Here is a 23,986-nt window from a genome sequence, read left to right as displayed (position 1 = left end):
TATTAACTTCTCCCTTCTTAATTCCCTGACTTGCAGTCACACCTTCCTGTCCATGACCACTGACCTAATCAGACAACCCTATCCTGAGGAGTGTGATTGCCTTCTGAAACAGTGTCCAGGTAACTTTCCCCCTCCCCGCTAATGTGTCACACTGTCTGTAGCATGGCCTCCAGTTCATGGACTCTGAACCACTTACTTACTGCAGATGTGAATGCTTTGGATTGCACTGGCATCCATCAGCTTCCACATACTGCAGCCACAAGGCATCACCTGCCCTGTTATTTTTATTATATGTCAATTAATTTATTGTTCTTAATTGATTCATAATTAGTAAACCCTAAAACTACTAATAAGCTTTGCTCCTATTTGCAAACCTTCCTACTGCTAATAAATCCTTACAATTATTCATAAATTACTGGAGTTTTGGAAGATAAACAAGAAAAATATTCACCAATCAATTACAATATTCCCTGTTCAATCACACTGATTTTTCTCAAAATACAGCTGGTCCATTCTGGAGTCACACACTAGCTGCGGCCAACCTCTCTCTCTCCACACTGTTCTAAACTGATCTGCCGCTCTCTCTCTGTCTCTCTTTCTCTCCACACTGTTCTAAACTGATCTGCCACTCTCTCTCTCTCCACACTGTTCTACCGCTCTCTTTTTCTCTCCCTCTCCACACTGTTCTAAACTGATCTGCTGCTCTCTCTCTCTCTCCACACTGTTCTACCGCTCTCTCTCTCTTTCTCTCTCTTTCCACACTGTTCTAAACTGGTCTGTCACTCTCTCTCCACACACTGTTCTAAACTGGTCTGTCACTCTCTCTCTCCACACACTGTTCTAAACTGGTCTGTCACTCTCTCTCTCTCTCCACACACTGTTCTAAACTGGTCTGTCGCACTTACTCTCTCCACAATTTCAAACTGGTCCATCATTCTATCTCTCCACTCTGTTTTAAACAGGAGTACTTTGATCATTTCTGGTCTTCATATTATAGAAAGAGTATAAAGATATTGGAGGAGTTATTTAAAAAATTATTAGAGTGATACCAGAACTGAGAGGATAGATTGAACAGGTTGGAGCTTTTTTCTTTAGACAAGAGAAGACTGGATGGAGGTCTTTGAGACGATGAAATAGTTTGAGAGGGTTAATGTAGAAAGATATTGCCACTTGCCAGTGAGACCAGAACCACATAAAATGCAGAGATGTCAATAATAATCCAATAGGGGATTCAGGCCAAACTTACTGCATCAGTGTAAATAGTTGAGGTGAATTGCATTGATAAGCATACAAGGGAGAAAGGAATAGAAAGATATATCAATAAGGTTAAATAAAGAAAGGTAGAAGGAAGTTCATGTGGAACAAGAACACTTCCATAGACCTGTTCAGTCAAATGGTTCTCTTCTGTATTGCAAATTACATTGTATAACATTGTACCTTTCTTGCACTTTTGCTATAAATGTAATTATTTTCACATTTATTTACTCCTGACCATGAGTGCACTTCGCAAACTCTCTTTATACCCAGGGATGCTCCTTGACTTAATTTCTTTCTGAATCTTTTCTCTGGAAATTATCCCAATAGTTGTTGATTATCACTTCCATCCACAGAATGGTGGTCAAAACAATAAACAGAAGAAGGTGCTGAATTCATTGCACAATCTGTTGGAGCACATCCATGAAGAACCACGAAAGCGAATGGTACAATTACTGGGAAACCCATCATCGACATTGTAGCAGTTTGCTTGATGTAGCTAAATAGAGCTCCCTAAACAGTAGAAAATTGTTCAGTCTTGAAGATTGCACTATCTTTAATGAGTTAAAAATAGAAATGTGCTATTTCCTCAAGAATACTAGAAGCAATAAGCCTTTACAACAAGTTTCATTTACATCGCACTTTAAATATACTGAAATGCCCCAAGTCATTGGGTGGTGAAGCCCCGGAGTATCGAAATGATAGTTGGTGATAGTGGCAGAGAAACACAATGGAGTAGAGATTGTATGCGTAAATCAGCTAGTGGGCCAGTGGTGTAATGGATAACACGTCTGACTACGGATCAGAAGATTCCAAGTTTGACTCCTGACTGGCTCAGTGTGCCATTTTTAAGCAGTAACTCAAAGCAGTTCCTTGTTATTATCCCCTGTCATGTGGGGCAACTAGTGTTCAATTCCCTGACATGGAGCTATGAAGTTTACCAAACTATAAGGTGTCTTTTTGGGTAGCACTGTGGCACAGTGGTTGGCACTGCTGCCTCACAGTGTCAGGGACCTGGGTTCAATTCCGGCCTCGGGTCACTGTCAGTGCAGAGTCTGCATGTTCTGCTCACATTTGCATGGGTTTTCTCTGGGTGCTCCGGTTTCCTCCTACAGTCCAAAAATGTGTGGTTAAGTTGATTGGTCATGCTAAATTGTTCCTTAGTGTCAGGGGGATTCACAGGATAAATATGTGGGGTGACAGAGATAGGGCGGGATTGTTGTCAGTGCAGGCTTGACGGGCCAAATGGTCTCCTTCAGCACTGTGGTACTCTATGATTAATGACCAATCTGACAACCTGAGCCCAATTCAAGCAGATATTCTGATCGTTGCTAACATACGGACATAAAAAGAAAGAGAATAGGTTTTAAGAAGAAGAGCTATTAGTTTATCTTAATGTTCAGCACTGTGAGAGATTGCAAGTAACTGACCACAATAATCTAACTGCACCAAATGTTGGTGCTCGAACCTTTGGAACTCAACATGCTCGTTAACGATACAGTCTCCTAGACCTTTTCTATCAGCCCAGGCATCTCTACACAGCTGACATTCACATCAACGGGCAGATTAACTCAGAGTTTATGAAAGCTGGGAATTCACTCCTGACTGCAGTACAGATCTATGGGGCACACCACATAAGTGGCATTTGGACATTGGCTGTGGTGTGGGTGGAAGAGGGACAGAAGGAGGCTTTCTTCATTTAAGAATCTACAGACATTTCGGCTTTGTTTTCTTAGTTCTGGTTCCTCCACCGCGGAGGAGCTACAGAGAGCAGCAGAAACAGAGAGCATGGCAGCAACAAGCAGTGGGACAGAGGAGAAGGGCACTGAGAGGCACACAATCAATTCCCTGCATCGAGAAAGAGTTACCAATCAGAAAGGGTCTAGAGTCTGTGTCTCAGCTACCTTCAGATATCAGAACAGCAGTGTCATTGAAGACTGCATCTCTCCAGGGAAGTAGTCACAGACCTTTTGTGGCAAGCTGGACAATGAGCTAAATGCTATGGGTACAGATGGCCAACTAATGCCAGTGACATTGTATCACTGAACCTCTGCATCTCAGGATCATTCTAGGGATCCACTGGAGATATATGCGGGACCTTCCGGTCTGTGGCTCATTGCTGCATTAAGATAGTCACCAATGCCATGTTGAAGAAGGCCAATCATTTATACCAATCCAGGGGCCACAGGGAAGGAGCCTTGTTATATGTTGAAGGAATGTTTAGGACATGTTCACACAGAAACGATTCACATGGTCCTTCCTGACAGATCCACACAATCCAATAAAAAGCAGCACTCTGCAGTCCTGGTGCTGCTTCATTCATTTACTGCCTCCCCATTAGGATTAGTGCTGTGACCCTCAGGAATGTCTGAATTTCAGGCAGTTTGCTCTCTCTTCAAGTTCCTGAAGTCTAAATGACTTCCAAGGGGATGCAAGGAGATCTTAGGCCTCACTGCAGGTGAAGGCATTACAAATATTTTCAAAGCCTCTATGGATCAAAAAAACATAACTGATAAATCTGGTTGTAGCCTGGTTGTTTTTCCTACCTCTCTTACCTGTGTTTCTATATAGTATTTCCCCGGTCAGCTTAGTAGCCTAGTCTCTCTTCTTCAATGCACAGTTGTACATCCCTGCTCACCTGAAGTGGCTAAGGATCTGACAGTAAATCCAGGCTCCCCATACAGCACCCACTTTGTCACCCACCCTTTGCTGTAGAAGTCTCATGGAGTTAGTGATGGCACATAGGTCTGGGCACATCTCTGGTCTGTTGGATATGACTCTCTTGAAGTTGCTTGATGGAGATAGCTCATCAGAGACATGACTATTTCTGGCAGCTTGTTCCAGACACTCACCACCCTCTGTGTGAAGAAACTGCCCTCTGGACACTTTTGTCTCTTTCCCCTCTCACCTTAAACTATGTCCTCTAGTTTTAGACTCCCCTACCTTTGGGAAAAGATTATTTCCCTCATTATTTTATAGACCTCTATAAGATGATCCTTCAGCCTCCTATGCTCCAGAGAAAAAAGTCCCAGTCTATCCAGCCTCTCCTTATAATTCAAACTATCAAGTCCTGGTAGCATCCTATAAATCTTTTCTGCACTCTTTCCAGTTTAATAATATCCTTTCTATAATAATGACCAGAATTGCACACTGTTTTCCAAGTGTGGCCTTACCAATGACTTGTACAACTTCAACAAGACATTCCAACTCTTCTATTCAATGTTCTGACCGATGAAACCAAGCATGCTTCACCACTCTGTCCACCTGTGACTCTACTTTCAAGTAACTATGAACATGTATCTCCTCTGAGGGACCCTCATTCTCCTCAGAGATAGACCACTGTCCCTAGTTTCTGCAGCTGGCTGATCTTCTCTTGGAGTTGTGTGGAAGAGTAACTTGAGATTCATGGGCATCCCATTACATCCTTCATTGAACTCATTATGTAGAGCTGTAGACCTGTGCTGAACACTCTGCCTTGTGTGATCACCAGAGGCTTTCACTCTATCATGTCTCTATTTCTGTGACTCTGCTGTCTCCATGCTATCCCTTAAACTCCAGTACCTCCTCCTCACTGGAGTTGGGGGGTGGGGGGGGAGTGGGGGGGCATCAGGAATGGTAGGTACAGTGGACCATCACTAGTCTTCAGCCTCTCAATGGGTGCTATGGGGCTGTTGTTTCCTGCAAGCCCATAGGTGACATTGTTACTTAGTTGCCCGACAAAGATATGCACAGCGTTTTTGCTGTTGGCCACCTGACAGTCCAGCATGATGCCACAGGTACTCCATTTGCATGCAACCACTCAGGACTAGCAGTGCAGGGGATCAACTGTGATAGACTGGGGCCATCAACTAATATGCTGCTACTCCTGCCACAGCCAATGTTGCTGCCCAGCCCCATTGCCAAGAACTGGCCTTATCCAATCAGCTAAGCCTCACTCCTCATCACATGTATGTCCCTAAAACAAGTACTTGGTGGCACACCTATCTTGGCGGATCTAATGAGACCATTCATTCTCTTACGTCCCTGCAAACAGGCTCCAGGGACAAGCCCATGGCTACTGACCTCTTCCGCAATTTCCAACCAAGCTTACTTGGTCTGTTGGGCAGCTTCCCTTCCATCCACAAGGGATGAGAAACTTCCACCTTCCCCAAGCTTCAAAAGGAGAAGCTGAAGGAAGACAGTGCTAAGCCATAGGGTTCCTGGAATCTTGCCCTTGCCATTGGTACACAGGCCTCCTTTCTGCTGCTCTTCTCCTGAGTCTGCTTTACTGCTGAAACAATCACAAACTGCTGATGGCAACTCTTCAAAGATGGCACCTACACTGCCAGCGGCAGGACCTTGTAGTACTTCCAGTGTACTACTGGAGACCTCCTGTGCCTGTCAGGACACACTGATGGAGCACCACATGATCAGTTCACTGCCTCCCTGCCATCCCCGCACCCCCCACCTCCACTCCCCCAATCTCACCATGCAAACATCAGGGCAACCTATTTCTGGTCTTGGCAGGCCGCAAGAACACAGCCAGCACCAGACATTCAGCCCTATGGCTGGCCAAGGTGGGGTATTAGCTCCGATCCATTTCTGCCCTCACTAGATCTCTACACATAGCTGGAAGACAGCTGTGTGTTGCCTGTGTTACTGGACTCAAATCGATTTCTTTTACTTCTGGAAGCGCTGGTCTCAGTAACAGTGACCATGAAGCCATTGGATTGTTGTAAAAATACACTGATGTTCTTTGAGGAAGAAAAAGCTGTCATTCGTATCTTTGTTTGGGCTTATACATGAGTACATCCCACACTGATGCTGGGTGACTCTTAATTGTTCTTTGAAGCGGCCTGACAAATTAGTCAGTCGTATCAAACCTTGAAACAGTGTTAAAGGAGCACCACATGGACACCATATTAGAAAGGCATCTATGTCAGCACAGAGTTGGTGGGCCAAAGGGCCTGCTCCAGTGCTGTACTGTTCTTTGTTCTTCGCACTGCCTCTCAAAGGCAATGAGACATGAGAAATAAAGGGCAACTTGCCAGAAACACCCACATGCCCAGAGTGAATTAATGAAAACACATTGCAACAGGAAGACATTGAGCTTTTCTCTCAGAGATAACAAGACTAATTGTGGCACTATCCTACCTCAGAGCAGAAGCCGCCCTGATCTATAAGGTGCAGCTTTTGAACGGATGATGAATGTAATGTTTAAAGACTCTATATATTTTTCTTGCTGTTAATTATAGAAGCCCTCAGCAGCTTCCCACACAATCTGGCTGGGATCCTAATGTGTTCAATGAGGCTAAGAGTCGGATACATCAGAGTTTCTCCTCCATCAGTGAATTTAAACTCTCAATGCAGTCTGTGGTTTTGGATCATTTCTGCTTCCTGCAAGAGATACCTTCTCAGATATCATTCTGCCCTATTATACATTATTAATCGGAGAATGACTGCGTCTAATTGGCTTATGAGTAGATGGGTTAATGCACCTCACATTCCTGAGTAACTCAACTCTCGGAAACACAGTGCTGCATTAGGTTCAGGAGTGTTGCAGTTTAAAGACAGACATCCTTCCTTATTAGTTTGCTAGCACATCCTTGATAGTGGATGAACATCTCTGGAAAGCCCAGCATTTATTGCCCATTTCTAATTTTAACCCATTCTGAAAGTAAGGCTGAAATTCACTTCTCTCCTCCAAGTCTGATCTTCTAATTCCTTGTGGTGATTCTCTCGCACTTCTAAGCGCCCTTTTTGTTCAGTCCATATAAGACCAAATGTTATCTTTATCACTTGGCGGCACGGTAGCACAGTGGTTAGCACTGCTGCTTCACAGCTCTAGGGACCTGGGTTCGATTCCTGGCTCGGGACACTGTCTGTGTGGAGTTTGCACATTCTCCTTGTGTCTGCATGGCATTCCTCCAGGTGCTCTGGTTTCCTCCCATAGTCCAAAGATGTGTGGGTTGGGTTGATTGGCTATACTAAATTGCCCCTTAGTTTCCTGAGGTGCTTAGGTTAGAGGGATTAGTGGGTAAAATATGTGGGGGCAGGGCCTGGGTGGGATTGTGGTCGATGCAAACTTGATGGGCCAAAGGGCCTCTTTCTGCACTGTAGGGTTCTATGATTCCTCTACACTCAGGCCCTATGGACATTCATGATCTCAGTACATTCCAAAAGCTCTGTTTAGGCAAGGACTTACTTCTTGGATGTGTAGTCACCATTGTAATGTAGGATCCCTGAAAGCCAATTTATATACATAAGATCTCTCAAAAGGCCAGGAGATAAATGACCAGATCGTGTGTTACTGATGATGGTTGGGGGTAAATGTTGGCCAGGACAAAACAGATATATTCCTTGTTCTTTTTAAAGCATCATAAGATACAATACAAATTCATAAGAAGGCAGAGGGAGTCTCAATTTAACATCTCATTCAAAAAACAGCACCTCTCTCAGCGCAATACTCCTCAGTGCAACACCTCCCTCATGCTGAACCTCCCTCAGTATGACACCTCCCTCAGTGCAACACCTCCCTCACTGCGACACCTCCTTCAGTGTGCCTCCCTCACTCCTGCATCTCCCTCTGTGACACCTCCCTCAGTTTGACATCTCCATCAGTGCATCTCCTCCCTCAGTGCAACACCTCCCTCAGCATGACACCTCCTTCAGTGCGATGCCTCCCTCACTGTGACACCTCCCTCAGTGCGACACCTCCTTCAGTGTATCTCCTCCCTCAGTGCGTCACCTCAGTTTGACACTGGGAATATCAGTCTAAATTCCGTGTTTATGTTTCTGAAGTTGGATTTGAATCAACAAACGTCTAACTCTGAGGTGAGAGTGCTACCCACTGAGCTACAAATGACACTTTAATATTGCTGTTGATGAGAAGGCTGAGCTCAGCGAGTTGTCTGTCATGCAGCATTCAGTGCAGTATTAATCCTGCAACTTGTCCAAGTGTTCATTCACTATTAGCAAAATTAGGCTGTGGACATCACTACACGAATTCATCCTGAGCCACAAGCTTGAACAGGCCTAACGTCCAGCAGCAATCACAAGAGGACCCTGGCTGATTATCCTATCTCCTACCGTTACCCTGACTGAGATCAACTTACTTTGCTCAGGCGAGGAGCCAGCTCTGGGACTCTGTTGTCTCTCCCAATCATTGGACCACTGCAGAGCAGCTCATGTCTTAAATATAAATCGTTACTTTGAAACTGGTCTGGCATTTTCAATATCAGGGTAAGCCTGGGAAAGGATAAACAAACACAATTTCCAATAACACTGCTCCATCAGATCCATTGTAAGGATCAGGATGTCTGCCTGAGGTTGCAATGTGGCACCTCTGTCTCAATTGCTCTCTTTATTTTCCCCAAAGCTCTCTATCTTGTCTTGAAAAATGTCTATTAAATGAAATTAGAAAGATTATAAAGATGGCTAGCAAAATGATTGTGTCTCTGTTCTTTATGAACTGAATTATGTTGCCTCATTACAAATGTAATATCATGAGATTTAATATTGGCGAGATTAAACCCGAATCTACTAACTTCAATTCCTCTCGGCTGCCTCCAGTTACTGCTTTCCAATCAGCTTTGAAGTGGGATGGTATCCTGCTTTTTCAACTATTTGAATTTAGCTGCCTGGTGGCGAAATATCCAATGAAATATTTAGTGAATGGGAAAGCAAGTAAATGAAAGGTTCCCAGAGCCCTGCAGCAGAACCTTCTTAACCCTTGTCCGTCCAGACTCTGCAGGGACGAATGGAACTTTAAGATTTGGAAATTGCACAGTGCAATATCAGTAATCAAAGTGCCAATGTCTTCCTGTCACTCCCTATTCACCTCCCTATAATCATGGCCTTAAGGTATATAAATTAGAGGGAGCTGAGGGGCTTCTTAATACCATACAAACATAGAAAATAGAAATAGGTCATTCAGCCCTTCAAGCTTGCTCCACCATTCATTATGACCATGACTAACCTGATCCCACTTTCCCCCCCTATCCTTTGATCCCTTTAGCCCCAAGAGCTATATCTAACTCCCTCTTGAAAATATACAATGTTTGGCCTCAACTGCTTTCTGTGGTGGAGAATTCTTCAGGCTTACCACTCTCAGGGTGAAAACATTTCGCTCACTTGAATGGTTTATCATGTATCCTTAGACTATGACCCCAGGTTCTGGACTCTCCTGCCACTGGGGACATTCTTCCTGCATCTTTGATTTGATCTGATTTATTATTGTCACATGTATTAACATACAGTGAAAAGTATTGTTTCTTGTGTGCTATACAGTCAAAGTATACCGTGCCTAGAGAAGTAAATGAGAAGAGTGCAGAATGTAGTGCTACAGTCATAGCTAGGGTGTAGAGAAAGATCAACTTAGTGCAAGGTAGGTCCATTCAAAAGTCTGACAGCAGCAGAGAAGAAGCTGTTCTTGAGTCGGTTGGTATGTGACCTCAGACTTTTGCATCTTTTTCCCGACGGAAGATGGTGGAAGAGAGAATGTCCAGGGTGCATGGGATCCTTAATTATGCTGGCTGCTTTGTCGAGGCAGTGGGAAGTGTAGACGGAGTCAATGGCTGGGAGGCTGGTTTGCATGATGGATTTGCGTGATGATCTGCCCTGTCTAGTCTTGTTAGAATTTTATAGGTTTCTATGAGATCCCTCCTCATTCTTCTGAACTCCAGTAAATATAATCCTAACTCAGTCTGCAGTGCCACCATCCCAGCAATCAGTCTGGTGAACCTTCAATGCACTTCTTCTATAGCAAGAACATCCTTCCTCAGATAAATTGATCAAAACTGTACACAATATTCCAGGTGTGATCTCATCAAGGCCCTGTATAATTGCAGCAAGACATCCCTGCTCCTGTACTTCAATCCTCTCGCTCTGAAGGCTAACATATCATTTGCCTTCTTTACTGGCTGCTGCATCTGTGTGCTTACCTTCAGTTACTGGTGCACAAGGACACCCATGTCTCTTTGCACATTCCCCTCACTCAATTTATAGTCATTCAGATAATAAATCTGCCTTCCTGTTTTTGTTACCAATGTAGATAACTTCACATTTATCCATATTATACTGCAATTGCCTTGCATTTGCCCACTCACTCAGTTTGTACGAATCACACTGAAACATCTCTGCATCTTCCTCACAGCTCTCTCTCCCACCCAGCTTTGTGTCATCTGCAAATCTGGAGGTATTACATTTAGTTCCCTCACCCAAATTATTAATATATATTGTGAATAGCTGGGGTCCTAGCTGATCCCTCCCTGTCATTTGGAAAAAGACCTGCTTATTCCTATTCTGTTTCCTGGCTGCCAAGCAGTTTTCTTTCAATCTCAACATCCACAATCCCTATGCACTTTAATTTTACACAGTAATCTCTTATATGGGACTTTGTTGAAAGTCTTCCAAAAGTCCAAATGAACCACATCCACTGGCTCCACTCATCAGCTCTCCTAGCTACATCCTCGAAGAACTCCAGTAGATTTGTCAAGCATGGTTTCCCTTCCATAAATCCATTGTGACTAACCAAAGCTACCAAGTTTACCAAGTGCTCTGCTATAAAATCTTTGATAATGGACTCAAGTATTTTTCCCAATACTGACATCAAGCTGACTAGTCTATAACTCCTTGTTTTCTCTCTACCTCCCTTTTTAAATAGTGAGGCTACATTATCTACCCTCTAGTCTGTAGGACTTGTTCCAGATGCCATTGCTAACCCAATGTTTCTCTTTTTTTAGTGGAGACACACAAAGCGACTGAATAATTTTGGGTTTATTCCACAAATCAGCAGTGACAAGGCCATCATGGGCAAATGGAGGAAAGATTATTTGGTACGTTAGATCAGGCACTGTTGTATGTGCCCTGATAGTGCTGATGCAACAAAGTAGAAGGAGCTTTACTTTGTAGCTAACCGGTGCTGCATCTCCCTTGAGAGTATTTCATTTGATAGTGTATAATGACTCTATTCAGTATAATTCATGCTGTACCGGCTCTGAGATTTTTTTGATGGGGCAGGGTCAAGGGAGTTTTACTCTGCGCATAACTGGTACTGTAACTACATTGAATGGGACACTTTAGACTAGACTAGAGGAAACTCCACACCAACATGTGTGACACGACCAGAATCTAATCCAGGTCCCTGATGCAGAGTGAACCACTGTGCCGCCCATGGTTGGAGGTGGACATGGGAGCTGCTGTTTCTATTATTAGAGAACAGACATATAGGTGTCTCTAACCCGGCATCCAACTCCTAAATTTGGAGGATATGAAATCCAGACTCACCATCTACATGGGGGAACCTTTACAAATGAAAGGCACCATAATTGCCCCAGTAACTTACAGGCAGCAGTCAGTTCATCGCCCATGCATTGTTGTACTGGCACACAGACCAAAGCTAATGGGAGATATTGGCTCCAGCACATTCAGCTAAACTGGTTAGAGATCTTCAGGCTAGATGTGAGGGGTTGTACAAAATTGTTAGTTGATACCATGGAATTTTCCAAGAGGGCCTGGGAAAAATATAAGTGGCCAAGGCCAAGAGCTATTTTGACATTGACACTACACCTAGATATTTCAAAGCAAGACCAGTCCCATTCTCCATGCTGGAGAAGCTGAACTCGGGCACCTTGAAAATTTAAATATAATAAGATCCTTGTTGTTGAAGACCTATGAACATCTTCTAGAACACCGCCCTGGAACCAAATGGTTAATGCTGAGGCACTGAGTCGCCTCCCATTGCCCACAAGCCTGGGTCTTTTATCAGCATTGGAAGAGGTTGTGATGTCTCTATGTTTTTTGGATATTTTGCCAGTGTCAGCAAGGCAGATTAAGGCTTGGACTGAAAAAGATCCAAGCTTATCTAAAATAAGGCATGTGATTCTACACGGTGGATTCCAAGGATGACCCTCTGAAGGAATGAAATCCTACCTCATTAAGGAAGCCGAACTTAATGTTGAGGATGGGATCATTCCTTGGAGGACCCAAGTAATTGTTCTGTCCTCCAGGACAACGCCCAATATTAATGGAACTACACAATGGCTACCCGGGAGCATAAAGAATGAAGATGCTGGCCCGAAGTTAGCTCTGGTGGCTGGTCGTGACTCTGACATCACAGATTTGAGAAAGTAATGTGACTTGTGCCAGAAAAATAATAACTCCCAGCCTCAGTCTCCATATACTCATGGGAGTGGCCTGGCAGGCAATGGGTGGATGTACAGATGGACTTTGCAGATCCCTTTGTGTTGGAGGTGCATCAAATGAACTCCACAACTACTCAGGCTGCGATCTGGAAATTGTAACGAAGCTTCAGCACACACACGCAATACTGGAAGTCCTGGTTTCCAATAGCAGCATGGCCTTTACTAGCGGTGATTTCCAGAACTTTGTGCTCTCCAGTGGTATCCAATATGTCCAGACTGCATCTTATCACCTGCCATCAAATGGACTGGCAGAACAGGTGGTTCAAACCTTCAAAAATGGTATGAAGAAACAACCTGTGGCATCCATGGAGACAAAACTGGCACAATTTTTATTTGATTACAAAACCACACTGCACACAATAACTGGTGTTGCTCCAGCAGAGCTGTTATTGAGACAACGGCTTCATACCAGATTAATTCTATCATTCCCAAACCTGGCAGGGAGTGTGGAGTCCCAACAGGAAAACCAAACAAGAAATTATGATTCTACAAGGACAGAAAAAACTTTTGTAATGGGTGATCTGGTTCAGGTAATGAAATTTGGGGATGATTGGGTCCCTGGGATCATTATATAGAAAATGGGACCAGTATCTTACAAACTCAATGTTTAGGGAAACCTTGAAGAAACACTTGAACCATCTCAGAGCTAGGGAATCCTGCTTCAGTAGGCACCATTACTGGACACGGAGACAGCCACTGCCAGTGTTAGCCCTCAGCTCAAAGCTGACTCCACATTATCCCCTCCGGATAGTGAAGGTATGGGCTCGGAGATACAGCCTGAAGAAGTGGGCCTCTGGGCTGAAATGGAACTTGAGCAGGAAGCCACATTGATAACCCTGACGCTGCCTCAGAAATGAAGGTCCCCTGTTGGGCTTACGCCACCTAAATCAGCCAAGTCTTTGACAGACTTCAGACCGACTGCTACATGGCAGAAAGTACCTTCTTGCAGTGGGGATGATATGGAGCTAAGGGGTGAGGAATGTTATGATGACCATGATGGTGACAGGGGAATCATCAATAAATCTCCCTCTGGGCTTTGTGGATTAGGGGCTGTCTTATTGAGTGAGCAAAGGATTATTCAATAAGTGGTCGGTGAAGATTTTAAATCTGCTATGGACCCTGGACCGGTGTTGTAGGTCCCGAGGTGTAGATTTTATAGCTATGAGCCACAGACATGGCCTTTCTCATTGGTATATTATGAAGGATCTTTGGTGACAGGAAACTGGCATTTGGCTGAATTATTCTATAACCCATGCTCTACTTTCCCTGGAAGTGGTTGATGGGGCTGTGTACAGGGAGCTTTACTTTGCATTTACACTTGGCTGAACTCTGAACTCTGACACATTCTTTACCTGCCTTTATTATGTTTAAGAGGACTTTGGAGAGGGAGCTATATTCTGTGTCTAAGCAATGCAGTATATGTTCCAGACAATGGAGTGATTGATGGAAGTGTAAAGGGAGTTTTATTCTGTATCTAATGATGCACTGATCCCAAAGAATGAAAGCACCTTCAGTGATCCAGTTGATGGTTGGTCTCCTGTATGATTTTCCAATTTTTTATTTCAGGGAGCAAGAACTCAAAGCATAGTCCAAAATAAATGCACTGAAACCTACTGTTCATGTGATGCCACATGATGGGCTGCTTGTTCATCCTTCGTGTGTTGAATGCATTTTGATGGTTACTGCACATGACAGCACAGTGAGTGAGGAGTCTTCATTAAGCAACCTCAGAGGACAAATTGACATAAATTCAATAATATTGGATTTCCTCAACAGAGCTGAGTTGAATAGGACGGACGTTATCTGCAATCAAGAGTCTAGGACCAGCACTGTTTGAGCATTTGCAGAATATTAACTGACGTTAAACTTAGAACATAAGAGCATAGAACACGATGGTGTGCTGAACATAATGCCAAATTAATCTAACCCCTTCTGCCTGTCCTTAGACCATATCTCTCTATTCCTCTTATATTCATGTGCTTATCTAAAAGCCCCTTAAATGCCCCTATCGCATCTGCCTGCACCACTGCCCCTGGCAGCATATTCCAGCTACCTTCCACTCTCTGTGTAAAAAAACTGTCCCTCCATCTCTTTTGAACTTTCCCCCTCTTACCTTAAGTGCAATTGTGCACAGAAACCTCTAAACTTCCCAAATCAAACAATAAACCTAATGTATCATACCCTAAATTTAAAGTTTATTCATTAGTGTCACAAGTAGATTTACATTAACAATGCAATGAAATTACTATGAAAATTCCCTAAAATCTCAAAAACCATACAGATCCCAGAAAAGCAACAGACTATATAGACCCACAAAACTTAACAGACCATATAGATTGCATACCCCCAAAATGTCAAGGACCATACAGACCCTCTGAAACCCTTGTAATTCATATAGACTCTTGTAACCTCACAGATGATGCACACCCTCCAAAATTCTCACAATTCACACTGTGCATTCTGTGTGTTGGAGATCAGGGATCCAGAAGTTCTGTATTTGGTCATGTCTTTACAAGACTCCATGCCATTTCACTCAGGATACTGACCCTAGGCAATCATCATACATTTGGCAGTTGTGATAGCACCATAATAAACAAAGTAATCTCTCACTCTGGAAATTAGGCTAAAGGTTGTTACCAGCACGGTTTGCTTTTTTTGTTGCTAATTTTAAGGGACTTTCTTCCTTTGGCAGTTCCTGATTTATTTTGGACCTCTCATAATACTGAGGAAGGAACCATTGCTGTGAGTGTGCTTGTGTTGTTCTGAACAATTTGTCATTTTTACCCACAATGGATTAAGCTCAAGATACGGCTGAGACCAGGGCTTCAGGATACAGCTATACCTCATCACTAAATATCTGCAAGAGGCAAGCAAATGAAAAGACAGTGAACTTGCAAAAAAGGCCCCATACCATAAGTAGATGAAGACAATTGATTCTAGAGGAAATTCTTTATCCTACTGATCAACTCCAGTCTCAGATTCAGACTCCAGACCAGATTTTGACCAGAACACAAATACTGTGGCTACAAGAGAAGGACAACAAGTTGGTATTCTGTAGCTGACTATCTACTGATGCCCCAAAGCCTCTTCAGTATAAAAAGGTAACAGGTCAAGAGTGTGACAAAATACTCTGCACTTGCCTGGGTAAATGCCATCCTACAACATTCAAGGAGCTTAACATCGTCCAGGCAAAAAGTCAGCTTGATCATCAGCTCGTCCATTTCCTTAAACATTCAGTCTGTCCACCACTGGCGTGCAATTGCAGCAGCATGTATGTTTACACCACGCACTGCAGCAACTTTCTAAAGCTTGTTCAACAGTACCTTCCAAACCTCCAACTCTTGAAGGATAAGGACACAGACACAATACCACCTTTCAAATTCACCAAAATATTACCATTCTTTCATTGTTAAAATCCAGGAAGTCATACTCAAAAGCACTGTGGGAATACTCTCACTTTAAGTACTGCAGCTGTTCAAGAAGGTTCTTCTCAAGGGCAATTAGAAATGGGCAGTAAGTGCTGGCCTAATCAGCAATTCTCATATACTGTGAATGCCTAAAAAAAGATCCACACCATGTTTATGAGAGGACTGAAGTGCAGAACGAACTGGGGAAAACCCTTGGTTGTGACTTATTTAGACTTTCAGAAGGCTTTCGACAAAGTTAAAGTACATGGGATTGCAGGCAATGTCTTGAAATGGATAGAAAGCTGGTTAGCAGATAGGGAACAAAGAGTTGGCATAAATGGGTCTTTTTCTGCTTGGCAGTCAGTGACTAGTGGGGTTCCGCAGGGATCTGTGCTAGAATCCCAACTGTTCACATTAATGATTTGGAAGAGGGAACTGAATGTATTATCCCCAAATTTACAGAGGATACAAAATTAGGTGGGAGGGTGAGCTGTCCTCCACTCACCTGATGAAGGAGCAGTGCTCCAAAAGCTCATGATTTTAAATAAACCTGTTGGACTTTAACCTGGTGTTATGAGACTTCTTACTGTGCCCACCCCAGTCCAATGCTAGCATCTCCACATCATGGCCACCTGAGACTGGAGGTTAAATTTGAATAGCTTTGTATCTGACTCACATAAAACTACCTATTTTCCATTCTATGAATCAACTTAAACAATCCCAAAATCTCCAAAATAAAATTGAAAAAGCATCTTTGCTCCATTCTGGAAAGTCTATCTTTAACATACAACGTGGCAGTTGCCATAATAATCTTTTAATAATGAATTCTGCATTTTTTTTGGCACTTAACCCTAAGCTATCCTCCATTCAACAATGCAGAAAGCAATCTCTTGTCATCTAAAGTATTACCCATGTGTTGGGATCAAGGGCATCATTGAGAGCATTGCACTGTCGGCAAAGTCCCATTAATGTCACTTTGGATTTGACAGATGGAGGTGAACAGATTGACAATCTCTTCACAGGTCCTGCAGAATGCATGCAATGTTTGACAATGAAATCAATATTTGATTATTGTATGGGATCTATGAGGCTATCGGCTCAATTGAAGGATGTTGTTTTCTAAAGTGACTTCTATTTTGGGCTTTTAAGTCAGATTGCAGGAGTTCAAAGTCTGCGATCAGGCTCTTGGTGCTTGAAGCAGTCACAGTTCGAAAACCACAGCAAACTTGTCGATCCAGTTTTGTGGTTCGAGTCCACTGATGGCTAGAGGCTGGCCTTAACTTCACAATACTGGCAACTGTCAATATCCTAGAAACTCATGTAAAAGCCTAATATAAAAGGCCTCATAAAATTAGTGATAAAGCAGCTTTTTGTCTAAAAGATGGCAGAGAGTTTTGGGGGTGATGTGGTGAGGGGGCGCATGCTGAGAGGTGAAGGTTGGAAGTGAATCGGAAATCCGCTACCACCAGGCTTAGCATTCATCTTCCAGGGAGGGACAGGGGAAGAGGAGGGTATTTTTATTCGTTTGTGGGATGTGGGCATCGTTGGCTGGGTCAGCATTTATTGCCCATCCCTGAGGGCATTTAAGAGTCAACTGAGCTGCTGTGGATCTGGAGTCACATGTGGACCAGACCAGGTAGGGACAACAAATTTCCTGAAGGACATGAGCGAACCAGATGGTTTTTTTACAACTGACAATGGTTGCATCATCATCATTAGCCTTCTAATTCCACATTTCTATCAAATTCAAATTTTATCATCTACCATATTGGGATTTGAACCTGGGTTTCTGGATTACTAGTCCAGCGACAATACAGCTACGCCATTGCTTCCCCCTCAAATACATTAATAAGATTGCGAGCGGTCTGTTTCAATCTCAAATATCACCCAGGGGAAGAATAAGAGACTCAGAAGTAATGCTTCAGATGGGATTGAAGACAAAGGCTTGAGTCTTCCTGGAGTTTAATTGGGAGGGAATTCCTGCTCAATCCAGTATTGGACATCAGATGAGTGAGTAGGAAGAAAATTTCTGAATCCTTCATCTGATCCCTGACCCCACCCACATCAAAGAAGATCCCATCAAAGAGCCAGGGCCCACTTTTTCAGAAGGTTTTGCCCAAGGTAGGCTCCACAGTGCAGTTTCCACTTTGTACTCCTGGTTTTGGGGATAGCATGATTATATACATCAACTGTAATCCTGAGGCCTGGGCTGTTGGTCCGGTTGATATGAATTGAAATAGTACCACAACAGCTGGGAAATTTAAATTTAGTTAATTATATGAGAGTGAAATCAAAAGCTGATGTCAATAATGATAAAAATACCAGATTGTCATAAAAACCCATCTGGTTCACAAATAACTTTACAGCAAGGAAATTAGTCATTTTTACTTGATCAGGCTTTTATGTGACTCCAGTCCTTGCCAATGGGGTGGACTTTTGAAGTAGCTGAGCAGGATTCTCAGTTGCTTTCAAGAAAGTGGCTCACCATCCAGTGACCAATTAAAGACATAATTTGACTGAATGTTGACCTTGCTAGTGATGCCCACACTTTGTGAATGAATAAATAAAGGTTGTATTTCTTTGGGTGATTAGATTGCTGTTTCTGATTAATAAATGATCATCCTCCACGCTTACAACACACAGAGGATGAGGATGAGTAATGATCGCATGATACCTTTACACAGGAAGATCCCATTATAAATGTGGACTTAGGAATGCATATACTGTAAGTGTTAGAAGAAAGTGGATAGAAACATTCTACAATTCAGTATGGATCAGCGGACTAGATGCCAAGCCCCTCTTTCTGCGTATATCTCCTGCTCTGTTCTGCTGTGTCGTTAGTACAAACTGTAAACGATACAAAAGAGTGCAATGTTGTAATAAAGTAAGCCTACTTTACATTCACTGCTGCCAAACAAGTTTAAACTCCCTGATGAGTGCAAGCCTATGCTGACATGATTTGCAAAAGCCACCAGGAAGAAGATTCCTACTCACTAAATTAACCTCAGATCACAAAATAACCTCACTGCCCATTGCTGCAAACTAGCCTTTCATTGGCTGGAAATCACCCAATGAATCAATTGACTCAAAAATCTTGCAATGAATTGATTGGCAGAACAACAGCCAGCGGGTTGCTTGGCAGGAAAGTGTTAGGATGACCCGAGTTTGAATTCTAAAAAGACCTCATGGGATGGGATTAGTCCAAGATCAACATTTTAAAATAAATTAAAACACAATTGATATTGTATTTAAATGTCCAGGCAATGTATATTTCCTCTAACACTGAAGTTCTATTTCCTGCTCCTCGTTAAATTGAATTAGCAACTCTGACCTCAGCTACAATAACTCTGTAAATGGTCACACTCCTTAACAGTTCCTGATGTTTGAAAAGCTGATTGCATTGATTTACAACATATCCCGCTGACCTCATTCTTTCAACTGAAGAACTAAAGTTCTACTGAATGAGAAGTTTGGGGAAAGGAATTGGATGTTTTTGAGGGACATAAGACCATAAGACGGAAGAGCAGCCATTTGGCCCAATGAGTTTGCTCTGCCGTTCAATAAGATTATGGATGTGGAGAAATTTTCCGCAGTGTCAAGTTTTACTGGCAATTTCACTCACTTATGATGGGGAGTTGTGATAATTTTGAATTTTGAGTAGGTTTGTTTCAGTAATGAGGGAATGGATTTCAGGTCCACAGCATCCCCTATTAGGCACAGAGTGAGTATTTTAACCAAGACTACCAATAGGTAAGGATATGAGCACCATAAGTCTCCACTCAATAACTGTCTTCTGGAGTGGATTTTTTGTGTAGGAGGTGCAATAAGGTAAGCAAAAAAAAACAGATTCCTAAGCATTCAGCTATTAAACTCACCACCTGTACAAGTCCAGGAGTCTTATGAAAGCTCAGTGTCAAGTCGCAATGTTGTTGCTGTTTGATTAGAATAAGGTAAGAAGTCTCACAACACCAGATTAAAGTCCAACAGGTTTATTTGATAGCAAAAGCCACTAGCTTTTGGAGCACTGCTCCTTCGTCAGGTAAATGGAGTTCTGTTCACAAACAGGGCAACACGAAGATGAGTGGAAAAGCAAATTGCGTGGAAGGTGCGGAAAGTGTGCAGAAAGATCTGGACAGGCTGAGTGAGTGGGCGAGGACCTGGCAGATACAGTATAATGTTAGCAAGCGTGAGGTTATCCATTTTGGCAGAAATAATAGTAGGAGGGATTATTATTTAAAAGGCAAAAACCTGCAGCATGCTACGGTGCAGAGGGACCAGGGGTCCTTGTGCACGAGCCACAAAAACCTAGTCTGCAGGTGCAGCAGGTGATCAAGAAGGCAAATGGGATGCTGGCCTTTATAGCGAGGGGGATAGAATATAAAAGCAGGGAGGTCTTGCTGCAACTGTACAGGGCACTGGTGAGGCTGCAGCTGGAGTACTGTGTGCAGTTTTGGTCGCTGCACTTGCGGAAGGATATATCGGCCTTGGAGGGAGTGCAGAGGAGGTTCACTAGGCTGATACCAGAGATGAGGGGGTTGGACTATGAAGAGAGACTAAATAGACTGGGTCTGTACTCGGAGTTTAGAAGGATGAGGGGGGATCTTATAGAGACGTATAAGATAATGAAGGGGATAGATAGGGTAGAGGTAGAGAGAGTCTTCCCGCTTAGGACAGCAGGACTAGAGGACACAGCCTCAAGATAAGGGGGGGGTGGGGGGCAGTTTAGATCAGAGTTGAGGAGGAACTTCTTCACTCAAAGGGTGGTGAATCTCTGGAATTCTCTTCCCATTGAAGTGATGGAGGCTACCTCGCTAAATATATTTAAGTCACGGGTAGATAGGTTTCTGATAGACAGGGGAATTAAGGGTTATGGGGAGAAAGCGGGAAAGTGGAACTGATCCACTTCAGATCAGCCATGATCTTATTGAATGGTGGGGCAGGCTCAAGGGCTAGATGGCCTACTCCTGCTTCTTCTTACGTTCTTATGTTCTTATATAAAGACACAGGCTCAATTTACAAAATAATGGTTGGAATGCGAGTCTTTACAGGTAATCAAGTCTTAAAGGTACAGACAATGTGAGTGGAGAGAGAGGTAAACACTGGTTAAAGAGATGTGTATTGTCTACAGCTAGGACAGTTAGTGAGATTTTGCAAGCCCAGGCAAGTCATGGGGGTTGCAGATAGTGTTACATGAACCCAAGATCGCGGTTGAGGCTGTCCTCATGTGTGTGGAACTTGGCTATTAGTCTCTGCTCAGCAATTCTTCATTGTCGTGTGTCGTGAAGGCTGCCTTGGAGAACACGTACCCGAAAATCAGAAGCCGAATGCCCATGACCGTTGAAGTGTTCCCCAACAGGAAGAGAACACTCTTACCTGGTGATTATCGAGCGGTGTTTATACATCCATTGTTGTAACGTCTGCATGGTCTCCCCAATATACCATGCCTCGGGACATTCTTTCCTGCAGCATATCAGGTAGACAATGTTGGCTGAATTACATACCATGTATGTATATACCATGCACCTGATGGATGGTGTTCTCACGTGAGGTGATGGCATCCGATTCGATGATCTGGCAAATCTTGCAGAGGTTGCTGTGGCAGGGTTGTGTGCTGTCACGTGATAGCCAAGTTCTGCACACATGAGGACGGCCTCAATCCAGCCTCTTTGCAAGCCCCATACAAAAACCACAGATAGTCTTGGGAAGCATTGCAGGCAGAGGCCTTTTTTGAGGTCAAATGTCAATAATTGTCGTCCAAATTACTGGCTCATTTTGACCCTATGAAGAACTTCTCCATATGGGCTTGGTGCAATAGTGTGGCATTGCTGGGAAGGCAGGACAGAGAAACCCAATACTTATACCTCCAGGACCTTTTCAGATGCAGAATGACGATGTTCTCAAATTGAGAAGGGTTGGTGGTCATATTTGGTGTGAAGAAGTTCTATTTACAGTAGAATGTCTTTTATAATTACCAACTACAAACCCTCGTGCACCACATGAGCTCCACGACAACTCAGGCTACGATCAAGAAATTACGCCAAAGCTTCAGCTCACATAGAATACCAGAAGTCCTTGTTTCCAATAAAGGCATGGCCTTTGCTAGTGGTGATTTCCAGAACTTCATGTTCTCCAATGGTATCCAATACGTCCAGATTTATCTTATCACCCATCACCAAATGGACTGGCAGAATGGTTCAAACCTTCAAAAATAGTGTGAAGAAACAGCCAGTGGCATCCATAGACACTAAATGATCTTTGTTTGATTACAGGACCACACCGCGCACAACAACAGCTGTGGCTCCAGCAACAGATGGTTTCACACTGGATTGAGCCTAAACTTGACAGGGAAACTGCAGTCCCAACAGGAAAATCAAATAAGAAACTTTGATTCCACCAGGACAGAAAGAACTTTTGTAATGAGTGATCTGGTTCATGGAAAGAACTTTGGGGATGGTCTCAGATGGGTTTCTGGGACCATTATGGAGAAAACAGGGCTAGTATCTTACAAAGTCAAAGTTCAGCATCAAACGCTAGAGACACTTAGACCACCTCACGGCCAGGGAGTCCTTGCCTGAACTGCCCAGTCATGGGCCGTGGAGATAGCCACTGCCAATGCTAGTCCTCAGCTTCAAGCTGATTCTACAGTGGCCCCTCCCGATAGCAAAGGTATGAACTAAGAGATGGAGGCTGAAGAAGTGGAACTCCAGGTTGAAGTGGAACCTGAGAACGAACCTATTTCAGTAACTCTGCGATGCTCCTTTCAAAAAAGAAGGTCCCCTGTTGAGTTTACATTGTCTGACAGCCCTGCCTTCAACAGACCTCTGCCCGAGTGCCAAGCAACAGAAAGACCTCCTCACAGTATGAGTGCTAGGAGAGACACAGACCTAAAGGGAGAGGGATAAACCAAGGGGACTAGGAGGGATCATCGATAAACCTACCCATGGGATTCATGGAGTACAAGCTGCCTCATTGAGCAGTTGGAGGCTCACCCATTGGGAAGCAACCAGCAGGGGTTTTTATGGCAGTAATTTTAATCAGGCCGGGGTTGTAGGTCCCGAGGTGAAGACTGCCTGACTGTTAGTCCTGGGAATAGCCTTTTCCTTTGATGCACAATAAAGGGTAGAGATAGGAAACTGGTAATTGACTTCATTCTAACACTCTCAAACCATGAGTCTTCCTGTCACAAACATGTCTGTCCACAATTACATTGGCACAGTCTTTGTGAAGATAAATGTTGTCATGATGGGGACACCCTCTTTGTACAATACAGCATGACTGTGTTGTGTGCAACAAAGGACAAAGCAAGCAACCAATAATTGGGCATCCATTGGACTCTATGAACCAACAGCTGCAGCAAAATTATATACCACCAAAATCCATAACCCCATAGCTTAATATATCCCTCCTCCAACACCATCAGGCTGAAAAAAACAATCCTGGTTCAATGTGATGTATCAAAGAGTGTATCATGAGCATTGCCAGCTGCACTTTACAATGAGGGCCTATTGAAGCTAGCTAGGTGGCTAATTGAAATTCAGTACTAACAACAGCAGTGTGTAGACAGAGCCAAGCAATCAAACAATCAGAGTGCAGATCTCTCTCCCAACAACGCCCAGTCAAACATGGTGGTGGACTAAAGGAGGAGGGGACTTCATGACATCTCCATGTACAACCACGAATGCAAACAACATAGCTGTAGTTTTAGTAGCACCAGAAAGCATTCAATAGTAATGAAAAGGCAGGGCCAGGGCATTAGGTACTAGTCTGGCTGCGATCTGTGAGCTCAATACAAACTGGCAATCAACTGCTGGACTTCCTCCTTTCTTCAACCTCATAGAGGACTGTGAACTTGTTATCACATTCTTTCAATCACAAATACATTTTGTTCTACTGGTAAATAGAGTAAGGGTTGCCTCAGGTCTGAATCACTGCTGTGTTTCAACAAGATTCGAGCTCCCTAAGATCTAGACTATCATCGTGCATCACTCTAATGATCAGAATTTATGAATGGTACAAAACTTGGAAGCTTTGTGAATGATAAAGAGGATAGTGTCGAACTGCGAAAGGTTGGTGGAATAGGACAAGTGGCAGATAAAATTTAATACAGAGAAGTGTGAAGTGATTCATTTTGGTAGGAAGAAC

Source organism: Carcharhinus amblyrhynchos, chromosome 18, assembly GCF_965287045.1.
Source record: "Carcharhinus amblyrhynchos chromosome 18, sCarAmb.v2.hapA, whole genome shotgun sequence".
NCBI classification, from domain to species: Eukaryota; Metazoa; Chordata; class Chondrichthyes; order Carcharhiniformes; family Carcharhinidae; genus Carcharhinus; species Carcharhinus amblyrhynchos.
The sequence above is the reverse complement of the archived record's forward strand: the minus strand, read 5'-3'. Positions refer to the sequence as shown.